General features: G+C 37.0%; 1 pseudogene; it reads left to right on the forward strand.

Moving 5' to 3' along the window:
* Window positions 1–410: 410 nt before the first annotated feature.
* On the forward strand, window positions 411–529 carry LOC148477518 (5S ribosomal RNA; annotated as a pseudogene).
* The last annotated feature ends 22353 nt before the right edge of the window (window positions 530–22882 follow it).

Below are 22882 nucleotides of genomic sequence, written 5' to 3' on the forward strand. Positions count from 1 at the left end.
CCAAAAGATTCTTAAACATGAGGATTCAGGAGCATATCCAGAATATTAAAAATCAAGTAGAGGGACATGCAGTCTCCAAACACTTTTTAACAGAACATAATTCTAATGCTGAGGTGATTACTTTTAAAGCTATTGAACATGTGACTTTAGGAGAGAGAGGAGGAGATTTGGGCAATCTATTATCAAGAAGAGAAATGTTCTGGCTATTTGAATTTGACACACTGGCACCAAAAGGTTTTAAAGAGTACTATGAAATTGCTCCCTTTTTGTGATATGTTCAATTCCCATCTACTATTATACCTCCTTATTGCATGGATGGGCCTGACCAGTACCTCTAGGGATGAACTTATTGGGAAGATCAGGTATAGTAGAAATGATTTGGCACTATTTACCCCTTTTTTGAAGATTATATTTGCTGCCATACCATTATGTATGAGCCCAATCTCGTCTGATCTTGGAAGCAAAGCATGATTGGGCCAGGTCAGTACAGAGAAGGGCAACCTCTTAGGAATACCTGGTGCTGCAAATATAGGTTGAACCTGCAATGAATATAAGGTGGTATGGCCTAAAAGGGAATTTGAATGTACCCACATCTCTTGGAGATATATACAACTATACCAATTTATACAAGCTCCAACTCTAGGACTGGGAGCTTAGTATATATTTTTGGGCCTGACTAGTACTAAGATTGGTGACATCTTAGGAATTCCAGGTGTTGTATTGCTTCTGCATCAGCTTTACATGTCAAGAACAAGAAGAACCAAGAAGAAGAAAAATTAAAGAAAACTAGTAGTATCATCGAAGAAATCATTTGAACTTATGGATTTAATTATGAACTATGGCTACCACTCAGAACATTATACAAAATAAATCTTTCCTGATATAATAATTTTTTATCAGATATGAACTTGAATTAATGGACCCAACTGTAAATATGCATAAATACCCTCTCATTTCATATTTTATTATGCCCTAATATGCATTAGTATGCAAGCTGTTTAGTTTTTATATACGTTTTTTATTTTTTATTTTTATTTAGTTATATCATCCATGTTGTATAGTGGATCTCCAACTGAGTCATGTTTCTGTTAAAAACAATCAAAATGAGCCACCTAGCATATTTCTAATTCTAAATATACATTTTGATACCAATTTTAACATTAATTTCCTCTTTTAGAAGAAACTGGAGACTTTTCCAATTTTATATTGCATTATAAAGATGGGTGGAAGCCATCTCCACCATATACAGCAGAAGGGCGGAAATGATGTACTGATAGAAGAATATTGCAGTCACATGCATAGTCACATGCATAGTCAGGGATGCCTAGCCCAGGACACGAGCAGCCATGATCGGAGGTCCAGGAGGAGGCAGGCATCGACGTACTGCTATGCGGAGGAGACATGCATCATCATGGAACATGTGGACACCAACGGAGATGATGTGGACCCGAGGACGCCGTGTACCTTGGACAGACGGGTTTTTTCACCACAGATATGGCACGCCAGAGTGAGGGCTGAAGCATTGATAGTAAGGGCAAAGATTTGCCGCAATGACAGAACACTGAACAACATCTCATAATTAATGCATTTTTAAAGGTACTACTGGAACATGTTTACTAGGAACTGATGAACTGATATAAATGGGAAATCAAATAATAGGTGTCCCAGATCACACAGGATGTGACGTGGATTCCTGACCTTTTGAACCCCTAGTGGGCTATAAAAAGCGAACTTTTACACCTACACACCATCCCCTTGATGAAGTCATAGACGAAATGCATTGGGAGTGTTTGCTGCTACTTCATGCACTTGGACTACTACTTCTCTTTCTCATTCAGATAAGCTGCTATTTTTTAATTTGCTACTATTTTTAATTTTCCAATATTATTTCACTGTCTTTTTTACTGCCTTTTTTCATTATATCATGTATTTTAAGGGATTTTTGTAGCCTATCAGGTGGAAATCCTATAATTGTTTATAATAAATTGTTATTTTTATACATTTTTTTTGGTATTTATTGTACTAGCACTTTTAGTTCTCAATACATGGTCAGTATTTTTCTAATAAGATTGCACTATTATTCTGAATAAGAATTGTTTTTTGCTCAAAACCTCATACATTATTTTATTATGTTTATGGAATAATATGTGGTATTCACTGGATACAAATTATTTTTATGTATTAGTTTCTTATCACACTGCAGTCATGCTTATTTTTTAATAGCAAACTTGTCACTCTACTGTCAATTTACACTTTGTCTATTGTTTCTTAAATACTTACACTAGTATTATATTATTGACCCAGAGCTGACGCCTATAAATCTGAGGCTTAGTTGCTATATTTGTACCCAACACAAACTTCTTTTCTCTAACTCACTTACCCACAAGTTTTGGCGCTTTATTCACTATTTTCTCCATATATATATATATATATATATATATATATATATATAGAGGGAGAGAGAGAGAGAGAGAGAATACTGATTTGTATTTAAATATTTTATCTTTTTTATCACTAAACTGCCTCCATACAAAATTATGTAGGAGTGACTGTATGAGTTCAGTCACATTGCTTGAGAAAATTTAACTATTTGTGCTGATGCACTTATTTATATTCTATTTTTTGGAGCTGTCCAATAAAACTAACCTGCACTTAATTTATCATAAAACAGTGTCTGCTAAAAAAAAAGTCTGTTGGGAATATTAAAAATGTCACTTTAAATTACTGTCTACTTATACTTAGTTAAAATTAATTTACTTTTTTTTATTTTAAAGCACCTCTTATTGTATGAATCATGAATTAAGATGTTTTAGGACTATCATGATTACACGTGTTACAGTAATTAAGTAAATACTCCTTGTTCTGGGTGCGCTATTCCTGCAATGACATCATCGTGGGGGTTGATGGCCAAAGTGGGTTTGGCATTGTGTTTGATAGATGTAGGTTTATTGTTTATAGTATTTTCTGTGCTACAGAAAATAGGATTGTGTATATTATTCTACTAATTACAAGTGAATCTATTGGAATTGATAGAAAATAGGATTGTCTATATAATTCCCCGCACTACCTGTAATAGCATCGTTCATAATATTGCATTATTTCTTGAATATATGTACCTGTGAATATATGTAAAAAAATTATTTAGAGAAATTAAAAGAGTAATGAATAGATATGTATCCAAATGGATTGATGGATGGATAGATAGATAGATAGATAGATAGCTCTATGTTTTATTCATCAGTTAAGCAACAGACCTAACACTCTGCCTTTCCCAGAGGAATTTGAGGTAAGTTGATTGAGAAATATTGATTTAGCTGAACTTTACAGCACAGTACTATAGATGCCGTAGCTTCCTATTTGATATAAGGATGGGGATGTCAAGGATGTGTTCTGGTTTGCAATTATCATGGCGATGGAGAAAAGCTAAGAGATAATGGCTGGGTAGGAAATTTATTTGTAAAGAAATGTAAGTATATGGGGTTTATTCATGAAGTGTCAGGTTGTAATGCCTGACACTTCTGTGCATGTTTGTGCCCAATATTTAAAAGGGCATGGCTTTTGCTAGCCATGTCTTAATAGAGAAAGCTCTGCCTTTTAAAATATTGAGCATAAACACTAACAGACATGTTGGGTTTTGCAACCCTATGCTTTATTAATAAACCCCCATGTTTCCATGCATTAGATCAAATCCTTAAAATGTTGCATATGCACTGTCTGATTACATAGTGTTATGTTAGGCACTGTAGGATTGCAGTCTTAACTATTGTCCTCAAGTGCCCCTAACAGGTCATGCTTTTTTCTTTCTTTAATCATGCATAGGTCAGTAAATCTATTTTGCTGGGTCAGTAATCATCCCATTAGTTTCCTTAGATAGAAATCCTGAACAAAAATGACCTGTTAAGGGTATTTGAGGACTGGAGTTGAGAACCATTGCTGTCTAATTAATTTTAATTCATTTTTTTTGTCACACCATATAAACTTTTGAAATATTGAATTATTAAGAATGGAGTATTTGTTGTTTTAATAGGCTAGACAACATTTGGAGGGGGTACTACAGCTTTTAGAATATGACTAGCTCTACCCCATAAGAGATATACAGACCTCACCACTATTTCAATATGATTGATTATGTGTGTAATGTAAATAGTACTGTAAACAACTGGTGGATATTTTTTGGTTAGAGAATACTCAAAATAAGGTATGAATCTTGCTGCTCACATAAGAGTAATGTCACATGCCCAAGTTGGTCATATGAGTCCCCCTCAAAGAAGATTTCTCAAAGTTGATTGAGAAGCCTGACATGATGCCAAATTCCTTCAACCTTACCATAAGAGGTCTAATCAAGATATTGGGACTAGGAAAATAAATCATGATGTCATACTGTATGAAAAACAGAAATCCTGCTCTCTAGACTACCAATTGAGATACCCTTAAAAACCTACCAGTTCCATATCTCCTGCTGGATTGCATCCAAGACAGGATTTAAAGCAGACATGGGACACCCATCGCAAGCACCCCTGTATATTACTATAGAGTTACCTACAGCATTTATAAAAAGGGATAAACAGTGCAAAGCATTTATTTAAATACACATATTATATTGCAATAGCCCTGGAGCTCAAAACAGACAGCAAGTGTAAAAGAGTACACACACAGTAAATACAGCAAACAGCTCAACCAAACACCCCAGAGAAGAGTCTTTGACCTCCCCCAGACTTCACCAGGAAACTGTTATGAATCCCTGGGCAGATTCACTGTGTTTGAATGGTTTAAGTAATCAGAAAAGAGGAACACCAAGGAGCTAGAAGAAGACTGGGTAAGAAAGTAGCCTATAGGCCTGTAGTAGACAGAAAGGTCAGAAAATAACAAGGCAGGAGATGAGGACCCATGGCCAAGTGGTAGCTGATGTATAGAATGTTTGAGATATGATACAAAGCTTTGAGATTGATATATACTTATTTGAGGTGTGGCCTTGTGGCCCAGTTGCAGCCATGAGAGCTGATAAGTACTTGGCTGGGATGCAGCCTTGAGGCCAAGTTGCAGCCTTGAGGGCTGATGTGTACTTGGCTGTGATGCGGCCTTGTGGCCAAGTTGCAGCCTTGAGGGCTGATGTGTACTTAGCTTAGCTGTGGCCTTGTGGCTGAGTTGCAGCCTTAATGGCTCATGTGTACTTGGCTAAGGTGCAGCCTTGTGGCCAAGTTGCTGTCTTGATGGCTGATGTGTACTAGGCTGGGATGCGGCCTTGTAGCCAAGTTGCAGCCTTGAGGGGGGATGTGTACTTGGCTGAGGTGCGGCCTTGTGGCAGAAGCAGTCATGAAAGTTTTTTGCTGAGCTGTGGCCTAATGCCCATGATGTAGCTGAGACAGCTGAGATGAAGTAATAAAAGTCCACTCAGATGCATCAGTGTGGCTGAGACTGCTATGAAGTTGGTAACTAAAAGTCCACTCAGATGCAGCAGTGCAACTGAGACAGCTGTGGAGTCGATAACTAAAAGTCCACTCAGATACAGCAGTATGGCTAAGACTTCTGTGAAGTTAAATAACAAAAGTCCATTCAGACGCCACAGTGCTGCTGAGGCTGTAAAGATACTCCCTGAATAGGAGGTACTGGAACACACCACGAGAATGATCTCCACACATGGAACTGGAAGACACATGCTAAATGCTGTAGCCGGCATCTGAGCAGAGAATCAGCAGATGTGAAAAAGGAGAAGGATCCAACCAGGACAGGGTGGAGATTATGGAGCAGCCAGTTAGGAGGTCCTCATGGAGTAGCAGCCTGGCATCCTGGTCTCTTAACAATAGGCCTAAGATGATTGCCTGGAACATTGCTGTCAAACAAGACATAGTGGCGGCTTGTGACAGTACCCTCCTTGATGAGGGGTTAAGGAACCCCTAGAACTGGGCATATCAGGGAAGTTCTTAAAAAATCTCATTTTCAAGGTGGGAGCATGTAAAGATTTTTCGGAGACCCAGGAATGCTCCTCTGGACTCTACCCCTTCTAATGGACCAGAAATTGTAAACCTCCTCATAAAAATCTGGAATCTAGAATCTTCTCCACAATTAACTTTTGATGAATCTGGATGAGAACAGGAGAATTTCTAACTGGATGCCTGTAACTGAACCTGTCAGAAGAAAAAAATGGTTTGAGTAGAGAGCAATTATTGATCTAGAGTGAGTTGGGTAACTTCAGCCAAACGATGATAGGATCGATCTGAGAGATTTTTCTGAATGGACCAAAGACCTAGGACCCAGCTTCTGTGAATGTTGTTGAATGTTGATGTTTTTTGAGGACAGACAGACCATGTCTCCAACCTTGAACTTGCATGGCTTGTGGTGTCTATCACCCAATACCTTGGAGTGAAAAGATGCTTTGAGAAGACACTGATGGACCATCTTCCAAACTCAACAGAGCCTGGAGACTAGGGTAGAGAAAGAAGTTCTTCCAGAAATGGTTTCAAAAGATTTAACTCTAGGATGCAGTTTCGAATTGCAAAAAAATGGAGAAATGATAGAAAATGAATGATAAGAGTTTTGAAAGCAAATTTTGCCAATGGTACATGGGATACCCAATAATTTTGATATTTGGAGAAAAAACACCGGAGATATTGCTCCAAGGACTTTAACCCATTCAGTCTGTTTGTTGGACTGAGGCTGGTATCAAGAAGACAAACTGAGGCTGATGCCAAGAGAACAACAAAAGATTTTCCAAAAATGAACAACAAATTGAGTTCCTCAATCTGACAATATCCACAGGTAATCCATAAAATCAGAAAATATGCTGAATGAACAAAACAGATAATTCTTTGGCAGAAGGCAGTTTGGGGAGTGGAATAAAATGAGACATATTATGAAAATGGTCAACAACAGTCCAAATTACCTAGCAGCAAGAAGAAGATAATAGCTCCACAATAAAATCCATTGCAATATGAGTCCAGGGTTTAGAGGGCATTGAGAAGGGAAGAAGGAGGCCAGAAGGAGCAGTACAAGGAGAATTATTATGGGCACAAACATCACAGGCCATGACAAATTCACAAATATCATGGAATAACGGTTGCCACCATACTGAGTGGGAGAGTAGTTCAGCAGTTTTGGAGATACTCGGGTGACAAATGACTTTAGCAGAATGGAAGTCTGTAAGAACTACTTTACGAAATCTCTCAGGGACAAAAAATAATCCCAGCGGCTTTCCAGAAGGAACTTCAGACAGACAGGAATGTAGAATATCAGCTAAATTCCTAGTCAAGGCAAAATTAATTTGAAAAGCTGGAATGATGGTTTCTTCAGAAGGTGTAGTAGTTTGAATGGGTTGGAAGCTTCTGAAAAGAAATCATGTAGTTAAAATGGGTAAAGAATAGAGCCCAATGTCAAGTATTTAATCTTTTACCCATTTCAATATAATTCTATGATGAAGCAATAGCAAAACGTACATCGGGGACACCACAACACACGCGGAGAGCGTGTCCGGTGTTTTTACCTATTGTTGCCAACTCCATGTCCTCCATATGCAGTGATTAATTATGTGACATGAGTGCCTCCAATAGTGAATAAAGACGCTGATAATGTAAAATGTGAAGAGCTCTGATATTCTGACAACTGTTACATTGCTTCTAATTTGTACCCTAGAACTACTCATGACAATCTATTTAACAGATGTCTGGAGAATAAACCAAATATAGAACTTCAGTGCAAATATAGCTGATGAGATTTATAAATCATGGTTTACTAGTCACTCATGAATGACAAATCAGGTTGACCATGGACTGTGAAGTTTAACCACTGATCTGCCAGCCTGTTAGTAGATGCATCACATACTGCCAAATGGTGATTAATGTAATCCACATGTTAGAATAAAACTGTGAATAAATACAAATATATACATTTTAGGACACATTTAGAATTAGAAACTATTGGCGTAAATAGAATCAATCCTGTATGACAGATAGGGATTTTTTTCTTAAAACACATGGATTAATATACCATGAGAAATGGTTCCATTGTGTTTGAAATAATAAATGTGAACTTTGCATGAAAGATTATAAATCGCCACTGATACAGACTGGAGCATCACTTTTTCATTCTCTAATAAATGGGGAGAGGATGTCTATATTATGAAGGTGAATTTTTTCCATACATTTAATGACAGTAAATACTTCATTGACATCCTGAGGATAATTAGGACTGGAATAATACCAATCTGGACCTATTCAAAATAACTATCACCTGCATATTGGAAAAGGGGTTATAACATTACGTGAATATAAACATTAGTATCCTGTCACAGTGTATACTCGACAATTAAAGTAACACCCTAGGTTGAAGAGAGGATGCAATACTTTAAGTATATGTTAGTATTGTTTTACATGATAGCACTTTGACACTATTTTTGCACTTTATATTTTGCTGGATAATATTTTAAGAGACTAAATAAAAGTTAATATTTATTATAATTTTTTTCCATATTTTTTTGGGACACTGCAAATAATACTCCCTAATAGGATGATCTTATATACAGTCAGGTCCATAAATATTGGGACATTGACAGAATTTTCAGATGTTTGCCTCTATTCACCACCACAATTGGTTTGAAATGAAACAAACAAGATGTGCTTTAACTGCAGACTTTCAGATTTAATTTGATGGTAATTACATCCAAATTGGGTGAACGGTGTAGGAATTACAGCAGTTTCAATATGTGCCTCCCACTTTTTAAGGGGCCAAAAGTAATGGGACTATCAACTCAAAAGCTATTTCATGGACAGGTATTCCCGTGTTATTTCATTATCAATTAAGCAGTTAAAAGGTCTGGAGTTGATTCTAGGTGTGACATTTGCATTTGGAATCAGTTGCTGTCAACTCTCAATATGAGATCCAAAGAGCTGTCACTATCAGTGAAGCAAGCCATCATTAGGCTGAAAAATCAAAACAACCGCATCAGAGAGATAGCAAAAACATTAGGTGTGGCCAAATCAACTGTTTGTAACATTCTTAAAAAGAAAGAATGCACCGGAGAGCTCAGCAACACCAAAAGACCTGGAAGACCACGGAAAACAACAGTGGTGGATGACAAAAGAATTATTTCCCTGGTGAAGAAAAACCCCTTCACAACAGTTGGCCAAATCAAGAACACTCTCCAGGAGGTAGATGTATATGTGTCAAAGTCAACAATCAAGAGAAGACTTCACAAGAGTGAATATAGAGGGTTCACCACAAGATGCAAACCATTGGTGAGCCACAAAAACAGGAAGACTAGATTAGAGTTTGCCAAACAACATCTAAAAAAGCCATTACAATTCTTGAACAACATCCTATGGACAGATGAGACAAAGATCAACTTGTACCAGAGTGATGGGAACAGAAGAGAAGGAAAGGAACTGCTCATGATCCAAAACATACCACCTCATCAGTGGAGCATGATGGTGGTAGTGTCATGGCGTGGGCATGTATGGCTGCCAATGGAACTGGTTCCCTTGTATTTATTGATGATGTGACTGCTGACAAAAGCAGCAGAATGAATTCTGAAGTGTTTCACGCAATATTATATGCTCATATTCAGTCAAATGCTTCAGAACTCATTGGACAGTGCTTTATAGTTCAGATGGACAATGACCCGAAGCATACTGTAAAAGCAACCAAAGAGTTTTTTAAGGCTAAAAAGTGGAATGTTATGCAATGGCCAAGTCAATCCCCTGACCTGAATACGATTGAGCATGCATTTCACTTGAGGAAGACAAAACTGAGGGGAAAATGCCCCAAGAACAAGCAGGAACTGAAGACATTTGCAATAGAGGCCAGCAGAGCATCACCAGGGATGAAACCCAGCGTCTGGTGATGTCTATGTGTTCCAGACTTCAGGCTGTAATTGCCTGCAAAGGATTTGCAACAAAGTATTAAAAAGTGAAAGTTAGATTTAGGATTGTTTAGTTTGTCCCATTACTTTTGGCCCCTTAAAAAGTGGGAGGCACATATAGAAACCATTGTAATTCCTACACCGTTCACCTGATTTGGATGTATTTACCCTCAAATTAAATCTGAAAGTCTGCAGTTAAAGCACATCTTGTTTCTTTCATTTCAAAGCCATTGTGATGGTCATAGAGGACAAAATATGAAAATTCTGTCAATGTCCCAATATTTATGGACCTGACTATATGATCAGTCCATGAGTGCACCTTATTGGAACACTTTTCTTCTTTTTGCATGCTATTTCAATATAAGGCAGGTTCTTATGGTTGGTCAAAACTGAGATTAGATGTTTAGCTCCTTAAAACTAGTGCCTCCAGTCTTCTAAAGCCCATTTGATGGCCAACAACTCCCAATTCCCGACATCATATTTTATTTTTTCGGCAGCAGCAAATTTACATGAGAAGAAGGCACATGGATGGAACTTGTTGTCTCGGGGGTCCTTTTGAGACAAAATTCTGCCAACACCAACTTTGGAAACACCTCAATAATCAATGGAAGATCCAGATCATGATGATGGAGAACAGGAGCAGTGATGAAAGCTGACTTCAGAGAATTAAAAACCTGTACCACCTTGGCAGGCCAGTTTGCTGTATCTGCCCCTTTTAGTCAGTTCCACAGTAGGTGCAACAATGAAGGAAAAGGATTTGACAACTCTGCGATAATGCCAAAACCTAGAAAGCATTGGATGGATTTTAGTGTGGAAGGTTGATCCCAATCCAATATGGCTTTAACTTTACTTGGGTCCATAGAGAATCCCTGGGAATAGATTACATATCCCAAAAAGGAGACCTCCTTCACTTCAAATTCACACTTTTCTAGTTTTGCATACAGATGATTCTCTTAGAGATTCTGTAACACCTGTCTCTCATGCTGGTGATGTTGTTAGAATAGATGAGAATATTGTCTAGGTATACAATGGCACAAACTCCAAGGAATTTTCCCAATACATAGTTAATGAAATTTTGAAAAACAGCAGGGGCATTACAAAGACCAAAAGGCATGACCAGATACTCATACTGGCCAGAATGAGTATTGAAGGCCATCTTCCATTCATCTCCCTCTTTAATCCAGATAAGGTTATAGGCCCCTCACAGATCGATTTTGGAAAAAATGGATGCTTCCCAAAGTTGGTAGAAAAGAACTGATATTAATGGTAATGTATAAAAGTTCTTTATGGTGCAATTATTTAATCAATTACACAGTCGTATGGATGATATGGAAGTAGAATATCAGCTTTTTTCTTTGAAAAGACTTCAGAAAACTCACAATAGGTAGCAGGAACAGCAGGTGGAGAATCTGACTGGATGGTAATAGCAAGTCATACCGGTAGGGCAAGATATCGAGAATAACAAGTGGACCCTCACTAAAGAACTTCACCAGACTGCCAGTTGATAACAGGGTTATGGTTCCTAAGCCAAGGCAGCCCCAGTATTATAGCTGCCAGAGGACAATGAAACATAAGGAACATTAAGGTTTTGGAATGTAAAGCTCCAATAGAAAGATGAATAGGAGGAGATCAGGAGTTGACTATACTTTTGGTAATAAGGTTGCTATCCAAACCAACAATTGAGACAGGTTGAGGTAGAAAATCGGGGAATTTATCTAATTAGTTAAAAAATGAAACATCCATGATCCATTTCTGCTCCACCATGGTCCAGGAAGGCATAAATGTTTAATTCTTGATCAAAAACTTGGATTACTGTAGGAATAAGATCCAAATTTCTGAGAGAGACAGATGCAAGGCCCAGATGTAGCTCCCCCTGTACATCTAGACCTTGCCTTTTTCCAACTTAACTGGGCAAACATAGTCAGTATGTCCTTTTCCACCACAGTACAGACATAATCCAAGAGACCATCTCCTGCACTTTTCTTCAGATGAAAGATGGAAAACTGATAGATGCATAGGCTCATATTGATCATGATTAGATACCCATACAGGAGATCATGGAGAAGTGGTTGGTAACTCACTCTGTAGTCTACACTCCCTCAGCTGATGGTCAATATGGATGACCAGGTGCATTAATCCATCCAGACTTTTGAGAGCTAAGTACTGAACAAAGATGTGTTTGATCTGAGATCAGAGAGATCCAGGCAGAATTGGCTATGAAGAGCTATATCGTTCCACCCACAATCCACTGTCCACTTGTGGAACTCCATGCAGTAGTTTTCTGCTGCCTTCTATCCCTGAGTTAGTGATCAAATGCTATCTTTGGCCATAGCTGTACTGTCTGGATCATCATATAAGAGTCCTAGAGTAGAAAAGAAAGCAAACACCATGTGGAGTGCTGCATAAGTAGATGGTATCATTATGCCCAAGTTTGAGGATCACCCTAAAGCAAAGGTATGACAACACCCAGACAATGAATTTCAGAACCAGAGGATTGAGGACACAATTTGAAATACAATTTGCAGCTCTCTCTCTGAAGCTTACAAAATCTTAATGATTTTGCGATCAGGAAGGTTACATTTTGGCTCCCAAACTGCGGCCTGAGCAGAAGAAACTCGAGTGTCCTTGACCCGAAGTGACAGTTTTTAGACTTCTTGGGTTAAGGCTTGAATTTGTGCATCTAGGACTTGGGCTGGGTTTTGAGCAGGATCCATAGTAAGGACAGATGGCTCCTCTATCTAAGTAATTTTTTGGGCCAGCTATAATGTTATGAATCCCTGGGTAGATTCACTGTGTATGAATGGTTTAAGTAATCAAAAAAGAACACCATGGAGCTAGAAGAAGACTGGGTAAGAAAGTAGCCTAAAGTCCTGTAGTAGACAGAAAATAACAAGGTAGGAGTTGCTGACCTATGGCCAAGTGGTAGCCTTGAGTGCTGATGTGTACAAGGTTTGAGATGTAAGAAAATGATTAACATAGCCTTCAGGTTTATATATACCTGGTTGAGGTGTGGCCTTGTGGCCCAGTTGCAGCATTGAGAGCTGAGAAGTACTTGGTCAGGATGTGGCCTTGAGGCCAAGTTGCAGCCTTGAGGGTTGATGTGTACTAGGCTGGGATGAAACCTTGAGGCTGAGTTGCAGCCTTGAGGGCTGATGTGTACTTGGCTTGGATCTGGTTTTGTGGCCAAGTTGCAGCCTTGAGGGCTGATGTGTACTTGGCTGAGGTGCGGCCTTGTGGCCGAAGCAGTCTTGAAATTCTTTTGCTGAGCTGCAGCCTAATGACCAGATGAAGTAACAAAAGTCCACTCAGATGCAGCAGTGTGGCTGATACTGCTCTGGACTTGGTAACTAAAAGTCCACTGAGACACAGCAGTGCAGCTGAGACTTCTATGAAGTCAAATAACAAAAGGCCACTCAGATGCCACCAGCCAGGTAGGAGGTCCTCATGGAGTAGCAGCCTGGCATCCTGGTCTCTTATCAATGGGCCTGAGAGGATAGCCCAGAGGACTGTTGTCAAACAAGGCACAGTGACGGCTTGTGACAGAAACCTAGCAAGAGGATATGAACTTTATTCAGTGTGATGGCCCACATCATGGCCCAGTGTGTAATTGGTTCCCACCATGAAGGCAACAGAGTACTTAGCTGGTACAATATGTAGACTCTGCCTGGAAATACAGGAGATGGAACTGTGGGTAAGGATGTGCTGCTGTCGAGGAAACATAACACTAGAGTTTTAAAAACACTGAAAGAAAACTATACCAGAGAGTATAGTTCTGGAGTAATAGCACCTAAGTATAACACAGTTGATAGGCTCTGGAAAAGTTCCCTGACCATCTTATAGTGGCTGGCTGATGGGTGATTACTCACATGAGTCAGTGGTGCAGGAATTTAGTGGTAACACATGAGAGAGGTGTGATGTCATCTCAAGCCTAAGGCTAGAAATACAGCAGATGGAAATGTGGGTAAGGTTGTGCTGCTGTCATGGATTCTAATATTAACACCTGCAATCATTGGCCTACTGAGTGTTGAAAACATGCCAGTGGTGTCCATTATTGCTGTACTGACAAAACCACTGGCTCAGTTAGGTTCTGTTCATCCAGAATAAGTAGACTGTAGACTGTATGTCTGGCCGATGATGCCACTACAGCTCTGACAGCAGTAGAGATATATCTTACTGACCTACCACAACACCATGCCAGTGATTCATAAGGAGGGATGAGATAATCTACTGTAATCAGCAATGATTTTGGCAAGAAGCATAAAGTCGATGGTTTGATAATAAAATGTAAATTAGATATATTTTCCTGGTTTTGTAATCAAGATAATATACAGTTTGTCATATAAAAAGATGCGTAAGAATGACATTACTGTACATATGAATATTCCAGAACAGTTTGACCTGAAGGCACTACTAGTATTCAGATGTAAGGCCTTGAAGGCCTGGTGATTTTTGCAAGTATAAAAGAGATTATAGAGTTTGCTTCCTGTATAGAAATATCTACCTCTAACATTTCATTTTGTGCAGAAGTAAGTTTAGGGAAGTTAGTTTATCCATTAGTTGTGTTTGTGGAGAAGAAGAAGAAGAAGAAGAAGAATATAAGGAATGAATAGAACTTCTGAAATTTCTCTCATATTTCCCAAGATTAAAGATGCCCATCCACTAGACGATTAAGTTGAGTGATTGAATGGTAACGATTTTTCAATCGTTCATAAAATGTTTGCAAAAATGTCTAAAACAACAAGCGATGCACGTGCCCGCTGGTCATTTAGAAATTTATCATCATGCAAACATGCTGGTCAACCTGACAATAACATCAGGTTGAGGATGTTTGCAGATGGTTGATGAGCCTGCACTGAATGACTGCTCGTTCAGTGTAGGCTCATCACAGACTGACAAACAACTGCACAATTACAATGTCATAATCGTGCAGTCGTTTTCATGTCTGCTAGTGGTTGGGCACCTTTAATGTTAGAAGGGCAATGAAGTGTGAAGATTTATCAGTCACTAAATTACCTCTACATTTTTGATTTGTTGAATCATTTTTTTGCAAAATCAATTTAGAGATAGGTCTGGGAAACAGGAAAATATTCTAGCAAATGATAAAGATGTTGATATGTAGCACACAAGTCTTCACTAAGATTCAAAACATAAGTAGAATAACTTTCCATCATGTCCTCGTGAAAAGAGTTTTAATTATGCTAAGAATTTTTTATTTTTTTAAAAACGGTAGACTATGTTATTCTGCAATTATCCAATACCAAGCAGGGTTTGTCACAGGTGCTGAGATGTTCTGTTTTTTCCAGTAGCTACAAAATAGGGCTAGTCAGACCCTTACATACATATAAAGCAAAATAGGAATATGTAGCACTGAGATGGATGATGGTACACGATATTCAATAAAGCATGTGCATGAAACAAATAAAACAATTTGCCAGCATGAATATAACCCACATGATGGACAAATGTGCCTGTTCCTATATATACTTTCCTGATCCCAAATCCACAAAAATCAAATGGAAATGAAAGTCACTCTCATTGTCAGAACACAGAGGACTGTCCAGTATAATTACCAGGTATTTCACCAATAGAGGAATGTTCCTATTTGCATAAATCCATGTGCCGCTGTTTGGAGTACTAAAATTGATAAGGTGTATAAGTTCAAATGAGAAACAGATATAAATTTTCTCAAGTCGGCATGTGCTTTAGTAGTTGGTCGAGTAAGTTGATCTAGGCTTTGGCAGGTAGGACAGTAGCAGTTTGATAAGTGTTTAATTATACCTTTTACCTGCATTGTTGCATAAAGTAATAGATTCCAATCCAGTATACTTAAGAATTTGTCATTTTATTAATTAATTAAATAAATAGCTCTAGCCCTTATCTTGGAGCACATCTCCCCCAGGGTTAATTCAGCAATAACCACGATTGTTGTCATTACCAAGGCTTTATAGCTTCCATTACAGTCCTCATGTAATACACCCCCTGTACACCCACTGACATTATCAGATAGACAAAGCATCTCAGCATCTTAGAGCTGTAAATTCAGTAACCTCTGCAATATATAAAAAATGCTAACACTATATTTTAAAACATCCTATCCTGAAACCTTGACAAGAGCATACTTTAATCCTTTTTAATCAACATACTTCAATCTTTTTTTTTGTTAACTCAATAAAATCAATTATCAATAGTACTTTGAAAATGTTTTAGTAGGTACCATTTTCTCTACATTGCTTATCAACCAAATTACAAAACTTTCACATTTTCACTCAATCTCTGGCTCGAGCATACCAGTATGATTGTACAATGTGATTCATATTGTCTGCTCTTTAATGTACTGACCCATGAACACCTTCTACAAATGCTGGTAATATTTTTAATTCCACTCAAATACCCATTATCATCTTCTCTTTTTTGTAATAATGCTTTAATTTCCAAATATTGACCTCATTGTGAGAATAATTTTCCTGATGTTGTCTCAATTGGTCAAATGTGATAGTCTTAAGAAAACATCAACTGAATGTCTGTATCTGGCTCATCATATGTACTTAAAATTTCCTCTCATACTACCCTATCAGCTAATATATTACCCATGGAAATAATATCAGTCTGTTTAGTATGTACCTGAAACTTAATTACTGCAACTTATTTTTGGTAAACATATTGCTTCTTTAATTATTTATGCATGTGAAATGAGAGTTCCCTAAACTACGTGGTAACCTCTATGCTTCCAATTGCTATAATCAATGCTGTACATTACATTCAGCTAACTACGTTGAATGTGGTAGTTACTGCATATCCTGTCACCAATAAAAACATGTATCTGTTTGTAACAGCTATCATCAGTAAAGAAAACCAAGTCAGGATTATCTAATGAAACTTTCCATTGTGGAAAAAATATTTTTATATTTCATTATTGCAAACATGTGCATTGTCTTCCTTTTTCCTCACCAATAACTATATATATTCCATATTCCCCCCTGTTGAGGATAAAGAAGATCAATGTAGCATAATTCAAAATATGACATCTGTAATTTGTAAGATTGATAGGAGTCTAAAATATTATCTCCCATTGAGAAAATCTGGCTGTAGGAACTTGTTTAGGTTGAGCATTTTTAAATATCTGAACAACAGTATGTAACACAAATAGATGCAATTCAACTTAACAATTAATGACACCCTTTGAGGATATAAATGTCTTCAACCTGCTGGAAAACAACATCCTGTTTATTTAAATTTATCAGTATACAGTTGATTTTGTCCCATTAAACTTTTAGCTTGCTTCTGCAAAAGAAACACATATGTATAGTATTTTTTCCTGAAGTCTGAAACAAATTAGACTATAACAGCAGATCACTGTCAAGGACTTGAGTCTTCTGTAAGAACAAAAAAAATTGCAGATCATTCTTCAAATATTGCAAACTGTTTGTGACATTTTTAGAATATTACCCCTGTCTTTTTAAAACACCATGTAGATACTGCGTATCTATTAAAAAGTTTATTTCATAACCTTCTTTTATCAGTACTCTTGGCTCAGGTACAATTGAAACCTATGATGCAAGAATACAAGCACAAGCTCATGCTATGAGACAGTTAAAGCATCTTATCCCCTTAAAACAAAACTTTCTTTTTCCAGTGCAGCTCTTTGGATCTGGGACGGGTATACAGAGAGAGTGGTTACAGACACTGACAGTATTAACAAAAGTAAAACAATTACCATTACAGTTAATTTTATCTGAATAAAAGTTTATAATCCTGCTCTGTAAATAGGAAGTATATGGGATCATATTTCTGTCCCTAATGTACTTTTAGTTCACTTTCAACTGAATTTTTTTACTAAACTCTTTTATCTAAAGAATCAAACGTTTTTTCTTTTTTCCCCTCTTCTCCTTTCTGCAAGATGTCTCGCCCATGTCGTTTTAAAGTTTACAATTATGTTAAAGGATTGTTCATCCTACTCTAGATATTAAATTGTTACTCTATTACATAATTCCCTACCTGAACCCAGTCACATGTTCTCATCATTTGACCCACTAGTGAATATGAAGTATCTACACTCTTCTCATCCTCCTACTCTACTACCTCTCCTCTTGATACTGTGACCTCACGAATCAGTAAAGCTATGTCTCCTGTACTCATTTCACAGTTAACTAAAACATGCAATCTCTCTTTCTCTACTGGTATCTTTCCATCGATGTTCAATCATGCAGTGATCACTCCTATTTTGAATAAACAAAATTCTGACCCTAACTCTATGTCAAATTACCGTTCTATCTCCAAGCTACCTTGCCCTTCAAACTACTGGAGAGACTTGCCTACACTCACCTCACACACTTTCTTAACACTCACAACTTATTGGACCCACTTCAGTCTGGCTTTCATTCCCAACACTCCACAGAGACAGCACTGACTATGGTAGTAAATGATCTGGTCACTGCCAAGGTTAAAGGATATTATTCACCTCTAATTCTTCTAGATCTCTCTGCTGCCTTTGACACTGTTGACCACTCTATTCTCATACAAACACTACAATCCCTAGTTTTTCAAGACACAGCCCTTTCTTGGTTCTCATCTTACCTATCGAATCGCTCTTACACTGTTCGCTTTTCTGATTCTATCTCCACTTTGCTACCTCCATCACTGGGAGTACTACAAGTTCAGTATTAGGTTCTCTGATTTTTCTCAATCTGTACCCCTTCTCTTGGCAAACTAATCAGCTCTTTTGGAATTCGGTATCATCTGTATATGGACGATACTGAAATTTACTTATCCTCCCCAGATTTGTCACCATCTGTGCTGGTCCATGTCACTGACTATCTCTCTGCCATTTCATCTTGGATGTCATCTCGCCACCTCATAAACTTTACATATCCAAAACAGAATTAATTATATTTCCACCAGTCAATAATAGTTACCAACCTGATATATCTATCACTGTTGACAATTCAACAATCAACCACACCCCACAAGTTCACTGTCTAGGTGTCATCCTTGAACTGTCTTTTGTTCCCTACATTCAGTCTGTCTCTAAATCCTGTTACATACATCTAAAAATTATAGCCAAAATTTGACCCTATCTTGCACAAGACACTGCAAAAACTCTAATACATGCACTCATTATTTACCGCATTGACTATTACAATAGTCTCCTTATTGGTATAACCAAAAACATGCTCTCCCTACTACAATCTATTTTGAATGCAGCTGCGAGGTTGATCTTTCTGACCAAATGTTCAGTGTCTGCTGATACACTCTGTCAGTCCCTTCATTGGTTGCCAATCTTCTACCATATTCAATTTGAAAATACTTATACTCATGCATAAAGCTATTAACCAAACCACATCAACATACATCTCTTCACTTATCAGCAACTGGTTTAACCATGTCTTACTCTCTCTGGTCTAACATAACTTTAAACATTTGGTTATGGTCAGAAATATTAACACTATTTATCTCATAAATCACATTTCTAAAAATTAGCTGTTTTGAAACTTTCTCTATAGGTGCATGTAACAATAACAATGTATATGAGAATGTAACAAATTTCTAAGCATTTACAGTTATTTTACTTTTGCAAATTCTATTTTTGATCTGGGAACATTCTGAACTTCTAAGCACTTTTTTTTTCTTGGCAACAATAACATCAGCTTGCTCTTTCTTTATTTTCTTTCTTCCTTGACTCATAAGCTATTTAACCAAGTAAACTTTAATTCACACTGACGCAGATACTGTGAAAGTATATATTTACACAGGTAATACGTATTTTATAAGTCTGATCAATAAATTCAGCATCTTTAACACTATTTTAAAGATTTTTAGAATGTTTGTAAACTCTACAGTCACAATAAAAGGAATAGCAGGCTGCTGTGCTCTTCCCAAAAACATGTATTTATTTAAGAAAGTGTAGAGTTGAAGGGCATAATTTATGCATGCACGTGGGCTGATCTCTGCATTTAATTTAGATTACTCATATCAATTACGTCAACATTACAAATTCATATTTTACACTGCACTTTTTAAAAGAGATGTAGTTATCAATTATCTTATTTATTATTATTTATTCTACCATAGGTAAACTATTTCCATCCACTGGAATACACATTTTATCATTTAACACCACTCATCATAGAACAGCAAATAGTCAGGATAAGCTTTCTATGATCGCCTGTTTTTCTCCAAGAAAATACCAGCACTAAATCCTGATGTTTTGTCTGTATTACCTCTTGGGACACGTCTGTCTGATGAAAAACAGACACAAATCCACAATTCATATATTCATAATTCATATATTCTTCACTACACAAATATTAAACACATAACTTCTGCTAATTTGAGCTGAGGGTGATCAGTCCACAGTCTAAAATTTTACAGTATGTAAATACACTTAACTCTATTTTTAGCAATATTACTTTAAATGCAACAACACACACAATGTAAAATCATCTGTGAGTTCAACTTTAGCTACACCCACTGCTCACCTGCCTGCCATCACCCTCACATAACATCTTAGAGCACAGAAACATGTGTACACATACATATTCATACATATATATATATATATATATACACACATTTAGTCTCGATACTAACCGAGATTTGAGAGGTAGGATGCCCCAGCTGCTGGCCAGACAGCAGGTACAGCCACTCCTCTCCCTGATTGTTGAGGTAATGAAGAAAACCCACATATGCACAGGTAGGTGTTGTAAAGAAACTGCATTTGTCTAAAACCTTTTTAATTATGAGTTCAACACCTAGCAGAAAACACACAATCACTTACAAATACATGACTGCGTGCAGACAGTAGGCTCGAAGCCAGTGCCGCCATCTGTTTAATCATACCTTTACCTGCATTGTTGCATAAAGTAATAGATTCCAATCCAGTATACTTAAGAATTTGTCATTTTATTAATTAATTAAATAAGTAGATCTAGCCCTTATCCTGGAGCACATATCCCCCAGGGTTAATGCAGCAATAACCACGATCGATGTCATTACCAAGGCTTTATAGCTTCCATTATAGTCCTCAGGTAATATGCCCCCTCTACACCCACTGACATTATCAGATAGACAAAGTTTGCTCTTATGGTCTCTTCCTGTGCTTGGCAGTTAAAGATCAAAAGATTCCTTTATGAGATGATCATGGTGTTGTGCATCACTATATTTGGTCACTAAATTTCTCTAGGACAGAATTATACATAAATGGACAAGCTATTATCCTGTTCTGCAGATAAACTACTTCCTTGGGAGTTGCCTTTAAAGATATCTCATCTAATTTCTCCATATAAATTTGTACAAAGCAAAAATGGCTGTGCAAAGGCCATGTTGAATTTTATGAACTGTATTCATTATAAACCATACAGCATATGTAAATATGGAATTATGTAAAATATAATGTTTCTTGTTAATTAGTTTTCCACATAAGTCACTTGTGGGTAAGGCTGGGTCACCTGATGTGTTTTGCTTTCTAAATGTGGCAGCGCTATCAAAAGGTATTGATAGGATATCCTAGATGGTCTTTAAGTACCCTTCCAATTACTATTACTCGTTGCACATGAAAACAATCATCCACCTCATTTACTTATGTTTTTATTAAAACCATTTAAAAATATATTGGAGGCAGACCTATAAATAAAATTAGTTATATCCTTTCATAGGACAAACATTTTGAATAATATCTACTTGGATCATATGAAAAGTATTAATTACCTTCTCCCATGTTGCGTTCTGTTCCCAGTCACGTAATGCTCTGATTGCATCATGTGACTCCGGGACAGAGTTCAATCGAGGAAGTGTGTCTTTTAGTTGTCAAGGAGATCGTATAGTCTTATATTCATTATTCCTCATGATCACATGTTCTAAGGCACATGACCACATCCATCATAATTGGCCTCTGCGATCATGTGCTTAGGGTGACATGACCATATTCGGTGTCGTTTGTTTTGTATATTCCGATTGCTAAGGATATACTACAAGGAACTTCTTATGTAGTATTGATCTTGGTCACTTGATTTCCTTATTTGAAAAAGGGGATTATGGGAAATGTAGTTTATATAGTTGATTTGTGTTTTTATGAATATTACATTTAATTTAGAAGGTATTTTTCATATGATCCTCTGGATTTAATATGTTATTCTGCAATGTCTTGTGTTTGTGTATGAATATGTGTGCTCAAATTAATTGTAGAGCATCAGTTCGGAAGTTGATACAGTACTAAAGCATGTGACAATAGCTGAATGGACATGTGCTTCTTCTCAAATATATTTCATAGGGTCACTGTTGATATTGTTGATTAGCCTTGGTATTTGGCAACATGATATCTAAGTGGCTAGAAGTCATCATAAGAAAAAAGTAATGTATGGGGATCCCCAGGCATATTTGATCTGAACAATAAATATAACATCAAAGTCATAAAAACACTTTGTTAATTACTGGATAAAAGCAGATATTTCCTATTCATTTGCAGGTAGACTAGAATGGTTTAACTGAACAATTAGGAGACATTTGTCCAAAGCATTTTTGGAAAAAGATTATTCATGGTGTCCTGCTCTACCAGCAATAATTACACAGGTCTGCAAAATTTAAGGTATTGAAAGCTTTTTTAATAATACTTTTATATTTGTAATTATACGCCTGTGTACATATAGAAATAGTATATTAAAAAAATTACCACACCACATTTATTGTACCTATAAGAGCGTTACATACATTTTTAAGAAAAAACAAGAAGTTTAATTGTTTTTGACATATTTATTGTGAAATATGAAGAAGTGTATGTCTTAATTATTATGTTTTTGTCTTAATTACATAATAAAATAACAATAAAATCAAACAATAATAAAAAAATTATGAAATTATTGAAAAAATTGCTAATATCTTATTTTTTTTGGCACTTTTCGCTTATAAGCTTTTTCTGTGTCAATCTCTGTGTATTATCCAGTCCAGCAGTGGTCAACCATCATGATGATGTCCCAATTACCCTGGTAACTTATTTCTACATCTTTAATATCTTGGTGGAACCGTTCACCCTGTTCTTCA

Source organism: Taudactylus pleione, unplaced genomic scaffold (genome assembly GCF_031769625.1).
Source record: "Taudactylus pleione unplaced genomic scaffold, aTauple2 ptg000710l, whole genome shotgun sequence".
NCBI classification, from domain to species: domain Eukaryota; kingdom Metazoa; phylum Chordata; class Amphibia; order Anura; family Myobatrachidae; genus Taudactylus; species Taudactylus pleione.